Genomic DNA, 9,255 nt, shown 5'->3' with positions numbered 1-9,255 from the left:
GAGTACAAATCTTAATGTTTAAGCATATAATGATATTCTAGGGAATTGTGTGCTTCTAATTTTATACCAGTAGTTTGGACAGGACCCTTTTCTATTCTAACACGACAATTCCTCTGTGTATAAGGCAAAGTTAAAAAAAAAAAAAAAAAAAAAATGATTCAGATTAACAAGAGTGTTCTGAGGGACAGGGGGACAAACTGAATTTGGTTTCAAACTCAATTAAATGTTCCAAGTGTGAACACAACTTAAAAGGATTAGTTTACCACAAAATTGAAATTGTCATCGTCTCATATCATCTCAAACATTTCTTGCGTATTATACTACAAAAGAAAAAAAATTAAATAAATGGATTGATTGTTAAATTTTAGGGTGAATGATCATAGTGAGACTGGCATACAGGGTTTCAGACTATGACTAAAAGAGTCCCAAATGTGACAAAAAATAAACATTTGTGACAATGGCTTATGATCTAGACACCACTGGAAACAGTTGGGAAAACCAGTAGAGAGCTCGCACACAGATATCCCTGGATTTGTCCCTGAAGTTCTGTGCAAATTTTACTAATTACAAAATGCTACAGTTTTAAAGACGTGTGGTTTCTAGAACTGATGACAGTTTTTCTGTAATCGTGCGACACTAATGTGCAAAGTGTGAAATGCTCAGTGTGCTCTGGTGGTGAACAGCTGAAAGTTAGGGAGAAGTGGCCGAGCCCATTAACAGACATTAAATCAATTTAGCAGCGTGGGTGGCCCACAGACTGGTTTGTCTCAGCCAAAATCTGCCCCATGAGCCCTGACTGTCAAAACACAAGGGACGTAATTAACAAGTGCTATGGAATGTTCAATAACTAAACAGCGAAAAAAAACAAAAAAACACTGCATGAGCGGTCTGCAGCGGCATGCACTTCCTAATCTTAAATCAGAAATTGTAAGTACAGCTGTAACTGAAATGAGAGAGAAAGTTTAAGCAAAACTTCCATTAGCCCTTCACTCTCCAGGGATGTCACCGCAACTACGGCAACAGTTTGCAGTGGCAAGAGGCAAACCACTTTAATAGGCCCATTTTATGAAATTGACAACACATTTGAGAAAATGGAAGAGGCATGATTTCTTGCTCTAGCTTGCACAGATGGCAGGGGTGCATTTCTAGAAGGTAATGGGAGATATTTTATCTGATAATGGCCCCTCGGAGAGCTCCAATCTGCTGCGGAGTGTGCAGCAATACACCTGAGGCACTGAGCAGCCGTGGTTATGCACCGTGCCAGTGGCTCTGGACCGTTTCCGTCCCTGCTGGGATTGTTCGGCTGTAATGACCTGTACACCCACAGGCTGCGGGTTCTGCTCTGACCACTGACAGACAGATGGATCAGAAACAAATCTGGCCCAGCAAGAGGTCACTTTATAGCCAGATATCCTGCAGTGTTTAAAACTCTACCATTGACACCAGGGTAAACACACAGCATGCTCTACCTATGGACAATATGATTGTGAGAGCTTTGTCAGTTCTGATTATTAAATTTCAACTAAAAACAGTTCAGTCATGGTGGCAGCAGAAAATAATATTATATTGAATGCCGTCTTTTGCAGCCAGATTTCTGACTATGAACAAGGGTCCCGGTCTTGAAGTACACACTTAAGGCCTATTCACACCAAGAACAATAGCTATAAATAACTAGAACTATAAATATGTTGTATGGTGATAATGTTCTGTATAAGCACACACTGCAGTTATGCAAGTCTAAATTCTGATTGGCTGTGAATGTTAATCAGCTGAATTTTTTATTATATAGTTATAGTTGTGGTGTGGACTTCCCATATTCTCAAGGAATTAGTGAAAGAAGTGAAAGAATTAAGATGATTATTAAAACTTTATAGTTATAGTTATCTTCCTTGCTGTGAACAAGCCTTTAGACTTTAGAGCTGTCAATAATTCAGTGACATAAGGCTAATATTAATTCATTCAAATACTGTATACTCATATCCACAATGGTTTGAATGTGTCTCCAAGATTAGCATGTTTTTAATTTCTCAATTTAAATTTATTTAAATATTTGTTCCGTTTGGGATGGGCCTACAGTCAAAAAAGACGTTTGGCATAACATTTTGTTATTAAAACATTTACAAAATTGTTCCACTGCTTATTAATATTTGAAGACGTTTCATCTGCCAAATCAAAGTCATGCGACGATTTTGACTGAAAGTCAGTTTCAAATATGTCCCACATGACCTTTTCAGTCATTACATTTAAACTTCTTGAAAATGGTGTAAAGGTTTTCAAAACCAAATGAAAGAGATAATCCACACAACACACCTTCATGATGCCAATGGTCTTGAAATATTAATGCTTTCAAATAAAGGTATGTGCAACATGCCATGCTCCAATTTTAAACAAAATGTGAAAAAATTTGAGAATCAAATGTACTCGACTGGCTTCATAATCCATGATCTTTTATCCAGACTTTACATGGATAAAAGGATCTGCACTGACCATTATGAGCACCAGGAAATAGAATGGAGAGCTATGCTTTAATAAATAGTTTCATTTTGAATGACTGAAGAAAGGGTAGGTCCTGAATCAATGAACAGACCAATATGCTTAACGCAATAATAAAAAAAAAGTTATGACATGCCTTAAACAGTAGAGCATTGCACTAGCAACGCCAAGGTCATATTTGATTCCCAGGGAAAGCAAGAACTGATGAAACATATAGCTTGAATGCAAAGTCACTTTGGATAAAAGCACCTGCCAAACGTATAAAATAAAATTTTAGGATTGCACTGGATCTTTCTATACTGTTGAGCAATGTCGGCCTTTTTTTATTCCCTAATATCGGTATCGGTATCGGCCCCAAAAAAACCCATATCGGTCGGGCTCTAATACATATAAATATACCGGTACATACATACATACATGCATGCATACACACACACACTCTCTCTCACACACACACACACACACACACACATATATATATATATATATAAATCTATTACCAATTTATTAAAAAAAAAAGAAAGAAATCAAATGTCAAAAACAAAAATGCTTTTATCACTCCTGTCATTCCGAACCAACAACTTTCATTTACATGAATGATAGAATTTTCATTTTAAGTAAATTAAATAGCTTTAATGTCTATTTATTTGTCAATTTTAAATGTGACTTAATGAATGTTGTTAATTATTTATTGATATGTTTAATGACATTCTAACCAAGAATAAAATGTTTATTTACTTGTCAATTTGAAAATAGGCCTAAGTATTTTTTTTTCTTATAATTAAATTGATTTTTTTGTGGCACTCCATCCCCCGGTTTCACAGACAAGGCTTAAGCCTAGTTCCCGACTAAAATGTAAGTCTGAGCTTTTTCAACTGAAAGAAACTTGCACTGATTTATCTTGAAATATGTCAGTGCCCTTGTTTTGTCTCAAGATGCACATCAGTAATGTTTTTTCTAAGGCATGTTTATAAAAATTACTTTAAAATCCTAATTGAACTATGGCCTAGTCCTGGCTTAAGCTAAGCCCCGTCTGTGAAACCGGGCCCATATGTATTGAAAAAAATAATCCTGCTGTCCACTGAAAGATCTGGTTGAAATAATTTGAGCACTGATGTTTCAACGCTTGACCTGTGCACAACTGTAGCTCGGCGTTTAACTACATCTAATTCAATGTGCTGGAAAACGCTGACACACATCATGTGAAAGGGCCTTTATTCACTTGATGCCATTCAACACAGGACTCAGCACACTATTATAACAATCACAATCAAGTTACTGATAGATCATGCCTTCTCCAATTCATTCAAGAAAAGAAACCCGCGACAAAAGCCATCCACAAACAAAGACACTGAAACTCTCATTGAGATACTGCATTTTAATTTTTTTAGTACCGACTTGGTACCGAAATACCGGGTCTTTTGACAACACTACTGACATCATAACAATACGAAGACATTCAGAGACAACATCTCTGACATTCACAGCTCTTTGGCACATCAAAAAGATCAATCCAAGCAAAATAAATCAAACATCTCATTTCACCGTCTGAGTACTTCAAATATGAATGCATTTGGCGACAGGCCAATGCCTCAAACACACTCTCTCCAGTGCTAGACAAAGACTAATGGGTTGTGGCCAAACAAAGGGCTGCTTTAGTGCTTTAGAGTCCATCTGTGGTGCTCTGTCTGTCAGCTGTGGATGAACTTCAAATGCAGTTCCCTCATAAAGAAACAATGGCTCAGTCTGTGACGTCTGCAGTAGAACTGTAGCAAGTCATCAACAGATGCCATCACCACTTCGCCCCTCGGTGACTGGAGTGCTTTTCTTTGTGTCAAGCCGTCAGATGCAGCTCTATCCACGGTTCGTTGTCACAGTGCACTTGACGCCAGGGCTCATTATGCAAAACTTGGGTTATTTTAACCTCAAGACTGGACAATGCTCAAGCCTGGATGCATCTTAGACTGTTACACAACCTTGGCGCTAGAAACGCCTGCACTAAACATAAAATATTTACAACATAATGTAATCCAAGATCGATTTGCTAGCATGGCGTGCACATACACAGTCCAACCCTTACTAATTTCAAATGCTTTATTTAAGCTTTTCAATGCCCTGCTGAACACCTAAAATAACAAGAATCAACGAATGTATTAATAATAAAAAAGAAATACAAAAAAACAATCAATAAAAGTTGCATTTAAAAATTAGTTATTTTAGTTTATTGTTACATTCAAAAATTTTAACATGACTTTAACAGCTTAAAATATGTATATTTATTTATAATGTGAGTGAAAATCAGCATGTTAGACCTCTGGGGTTTGCTGTAAACTAGAGCTCTCTATAATTCAGACAACAAAAAAGCTCACATGGAAAACAGCAGTGACCTAATGTTCTCAACAATGAATCTGATTACTACAAAAAAAGAGTTAGGCTTTAGTGTCTGAAGAAAATCAACTCATTTTAAAGTTAAAGTAGAAGATCCATTGCAGTAGATCCGCTATGGGAGCTTTTAGGAGTGACGGTCATGCTCTCATGTTGAATGTGACAGGTGAGCTGACATTACGTAACACAGGTGCAACATAGTCTGCACGCGAGTGGTGTGACTTTAAGGCGTTTTTAAAATGAGCCTGCCAATACGGTTAAGGTGTTCTGAGTGTTTTGTAAGCACACAGACATGTATTTGCATACTGGCCCAAGCCAAAACACAGACAGACAGACAGATACATAAGGTTTTTAGAAAAAAGTTAAAGATTTTACATTAAAAAAATAATAAAATAAAAGAAATAAACAGTACAATAGGGCACAATTTACTGCATTAACATAAAATACTTTTAGGAATAAAGGAATATTCCATATGTATTTATTTTACTGATGTTTTACCTGTATTTTGAATGTTGCATTTCATTGCTTTGTGTTTTAGGGTTAACAAAAAATGTCTATAAAATGAATAGATAATGTCCTGGCAGAAAGTACATTTTCAGTTATTTTTTATTTATTTTTTAACAGTGTACCTTCACATGCAGTAAAAACACTATATGTGCATTGTATTATCTGTAATTTACTGTAAACTACTGTCAAATTTATGGTTCTTGCAAGTAAAAAAATATGAATTAGCATTCCCAGAAATTCCTGTGACATCAAATCATACGATTGCCTTTTATATAAATAGTTTTGTTTCTTCTTATTTTTGTCATCTTATTTCTGTTAAAGGCTAAATTAAATGCCAAGTAAATTGGCAGATTAACTATATCGCTATGAAATGTACAGTATGGTAAGAGGTTGTATAACATGTTACTCCATAATACCTGGAACATTAACACTGTATGTTCACACTCCATAAGTGTAATTGCAAGTAATAGCACAGCATAAAATTCACACAATTAGAGGCGTCATGCATTTTCGTAAATAAATACGATGAGGTTTGAGTTCAGTGTTTTCTTCAAATTTCTAACCCTAAGTATGAGTAATAGTGGCACATAATCCGCAGGACTGCATGGCACTTTCAAATACACAAGACCTTAACTAGTGCTGTACAGTCATAAACTGAAAAAAAAATTTGTACAGTTCTTCAAGCTAAAAAAAATCTGGTCCAACTCTAAATCAGATGTCTATAATTGCAGTTTACCAAATGTTAAGTCATAAAAATTACTTTTCAACAACATTTGATTAAATGTTAGTTACCCTATACTTATGTAACACAACGTCACAACACAATTTTTGTTACACATACAATGACTCATGGCATTTGGACACTTGCATGATGGATGAAAATGGATGAAACAAGATATGAAAACATTTGCCATTTATTTAAATAAATATAAAACTGGTGCAGACATAATTTACAAATCAAGTTATAAAGCCACTTTAGAGCTAAATATAGTTGTTGGGGTTTTTTTAAAGGCTTGCAACCTGATGAACATCTGAAGTACCAAAGGAATTAATTAATTAATTAAAAAAGTAAATACAAAAATGAAAAAGAAAAAAAGCTATATTTTTGCTACATTTAACAATTTAAACATGACTTAAACTGCTTCAATTTTGTATGTTTATTTGTTAATTTAAATAGTGACTATCATTAAATTTTACTACATTTTTAAAATTCTAATAAACTAGACAGTTTAAATGTATTTATTTGTAATAAATGAATGTAATAAAACCCATAGGGATCTAAACAATGAGGACTATTCAAGTTTCAGGGCAGGGCCTAAGGGTTTTTGTATGTTTGTGGCATCTGTGTGCTCTAACTGATGCTTCAGCAAGAACTGAAAGATACAGATTTGTAGCACATCCTTGTTTGAGGGCAGTAGGTTCATGAGGAAAAGAAGTGCTTTGCCCTCATTTGTCCCATCACTCCTAACCACTGTGTGCCCTCCTTCTGTGCTACCACAAAATAAAGAGTCCTATTGAAACAAAAGTCAGACAGCTACTGAAAAGACTCACTGTCTGAGAAGAAAGGTGTTTTAGTTACTGAACAAGGAAGTTGCGTGCAAAAACACGCACACACAAAACATATGAAGTGCCTAATCACTGCACAGACACCTGCGACAACAGAGAATACCAACTGGGGAAGGCCAGTCAGTTTTATTTTTAGACATTAATAATGTTCTCGGCTCACGCAACTAGACACCAGCTGATCTTGCTTGATATTAACCGAGTCCTCAGAGTTCAGAAAAACAGATGAACCCAAACATTTCATCTGAAAAGACCATCGGGGAAACCAATCTTGATGTGAGCGATGAAGGGAACAACTGGCATCAAAAGAACACTGCAAAGCACTGAACACCGCAAATTCTGCTGCTGTGAACCACCATGGTACAGTTAGCTAGTTGGCTAATGCATTGTATATGAGGTTGCTAAAATCGTAGAAAACAATTTGATATATTTGAATCAATCAGAACGAGTTTAAAATGACATCATCGTTTTTCAAATAAAGTTTGTTCATAAATGTAGATGTCGGTTTATTATTAAATTTAGCAAACTAGTGTTCCAGATTAAAACTAGGGATGCTCCGATCCGCCTTTTTCGCCTCCGATACCGATTCCGATACCTAGGGTTCAGTATTGGCCGATACCGATACGATACCAGTTAAGTTTTTTTCCCCCATTTAAATAAATGTAGAATTTATATCTCTGTGTGTGGAACTGATAATCATTCTTTCACAATCTACTAGATACAGACTACTTCATTATAAAGAAAAATAAAATAATAAATATGAAAAAATATAGGCCTATGTATATTTACAATCTATGACAAAAATGTATCATAAACTAGGTTAGTGGATAATTCGGCAACAAAAGTTATTCTAGAAAAATCAGTGCACAATAATTTTAGAAATCCAAACATTTAGTGAAAAAACAATATTTTGTGGAGAACAAAAAGTGTTGCACTAAATATGGTAAAATGTTACACATTGCTATTTGTATTATAAAATCCATTCATTAAAAACATTCATATATATGTTTAAGTATATACTATAAAATAAAAATAAATTTCTTTTGAATATATAGCATATTTTTTAATAAGGCAATGCTGACGCCGTGTTGCTTCAAGTGCATCATTCTGCACACCGGATGCGCACACTGTAAGCACTTCGTGTTAAAAACTGCAAAGCACAAAGGGAAGAGAAATTGATGCGTAGTGTATTATATCTGTGCAACAGTTATTGAGCCTTTCTTTTAACAGTTTTAAATTTCAGTTACTGTGCACGTTAAAAACAATCTATAGTCTTTTCTACGCCCGTGTTTTGTTCTCACAGTAGCAAGTAACAAAACAACATTAAACTCCGGCAAGAACCCGATCCGAGAAAAATGGCACTATCGGAGCCGATACCCGATATGAATATCGGATCTGCGCATCCCTAATTAAAACCTAAAGGGATAGTTCACCGTCAAGTTGTTCTAAACTTGTACGAGTTTATTTTGTCTATTGAACACTAAGAAGATATGTTGATTAATGTTGGTAACCAAACAGTTGACGGTAGCCACTTATAGTGTGTTTTTTCCCCCCAATAAGTCGATGGCTCAACTGTTTGGATACCAACATTCTTCAAAATATCTTCTTTTGTTCTCAACACTCATACAGGTTTGTAACAACTTGGGGGTGAGTAAATCATGACAGAATTTTCATTTTTGGATGAACTATGCCTTTAATTTAAATGTAAAACATCATTTTTTTCCCTCGACAAAGAATGTTGCAAAAATGTTTATTAATTAAAAAAAACAAACAAACAAATATATAAACAAAAAGTTTGCTTATTTTTTAAGCAATAAAAAGGTGTAGTAAGTATAGACAATAGGGTATCGTTTGTTTTTTTTCCGATACCGGTGCCAAATCGATACTTTTAAAATGGTACCTGAACCGATACTTAAAAAAAAAAAAATTACCCAAAATAGGATGGATTGGTCATTATTTAGTGCTATAAACACATTTGTGACCCTGGAGCACAAAACTAGCCTTAAGTCGCTTGGGTATATTTTTAGCAATAGCCAAAAAAAACATGGGTCAAAATAATCGATTTTTCTTTTATGCCAAAAATCATTAGGATATTAAGTAAAGATCATGTTCCATGAAGACATTTTATCAATTTCCTACCATAAATATATCAAAACTTAATTTTTGATTAGTAATATGCATTGCTAAGAACTTCATTGGACAACTTTAAAGGCGATTTTCTCACTATTTTAATTTGTTTTGCACCCTCAGATTCCTGATTTTCAAATAGTTGTATCTCGGCCAAATATTGTCCTATCCTAACAAACC

General features: G+C 34.9%; 1 protein-coding gene across 1 annotated transcript in view; it reads right to left on the bottom strand.

The window, feature by feature from the left end:
- The window catches only part of LOC107657578 (SNF-related serine/threonine-protein kinase-like), a 56,642-nt gene that overhangs the window by 23,914 nt on the left and 23,473 nt on the right, over nt 1-9,255 (bottom strand). The gene's annotated exons all lie outside the window — the stretch shown is intronic.

This window comes from Sinocyclocheilus anshuiensis, unplaced genomic scaffold (assembly GCF_001515605.1).
Source record: "Sinocyclocheilus anshuiensis isolate Anshui unplaced genomic scaffold, SAMN03320099.WGS_v1.1 scaffold251, whole genome shotgun sequence".
NCBI lineage: Eukaryota > Metazoa > Chordata > Actinopteri > Cypriniformes > Cyprinidae > Sinocyclocheilus > Sinocyclocheilus anshuiensis.
The sequence above is the reverse complement of the archived record's forward strand: the minus strand, read 5'-3'. Positions and strand labels throughout refer to the sequence as shown.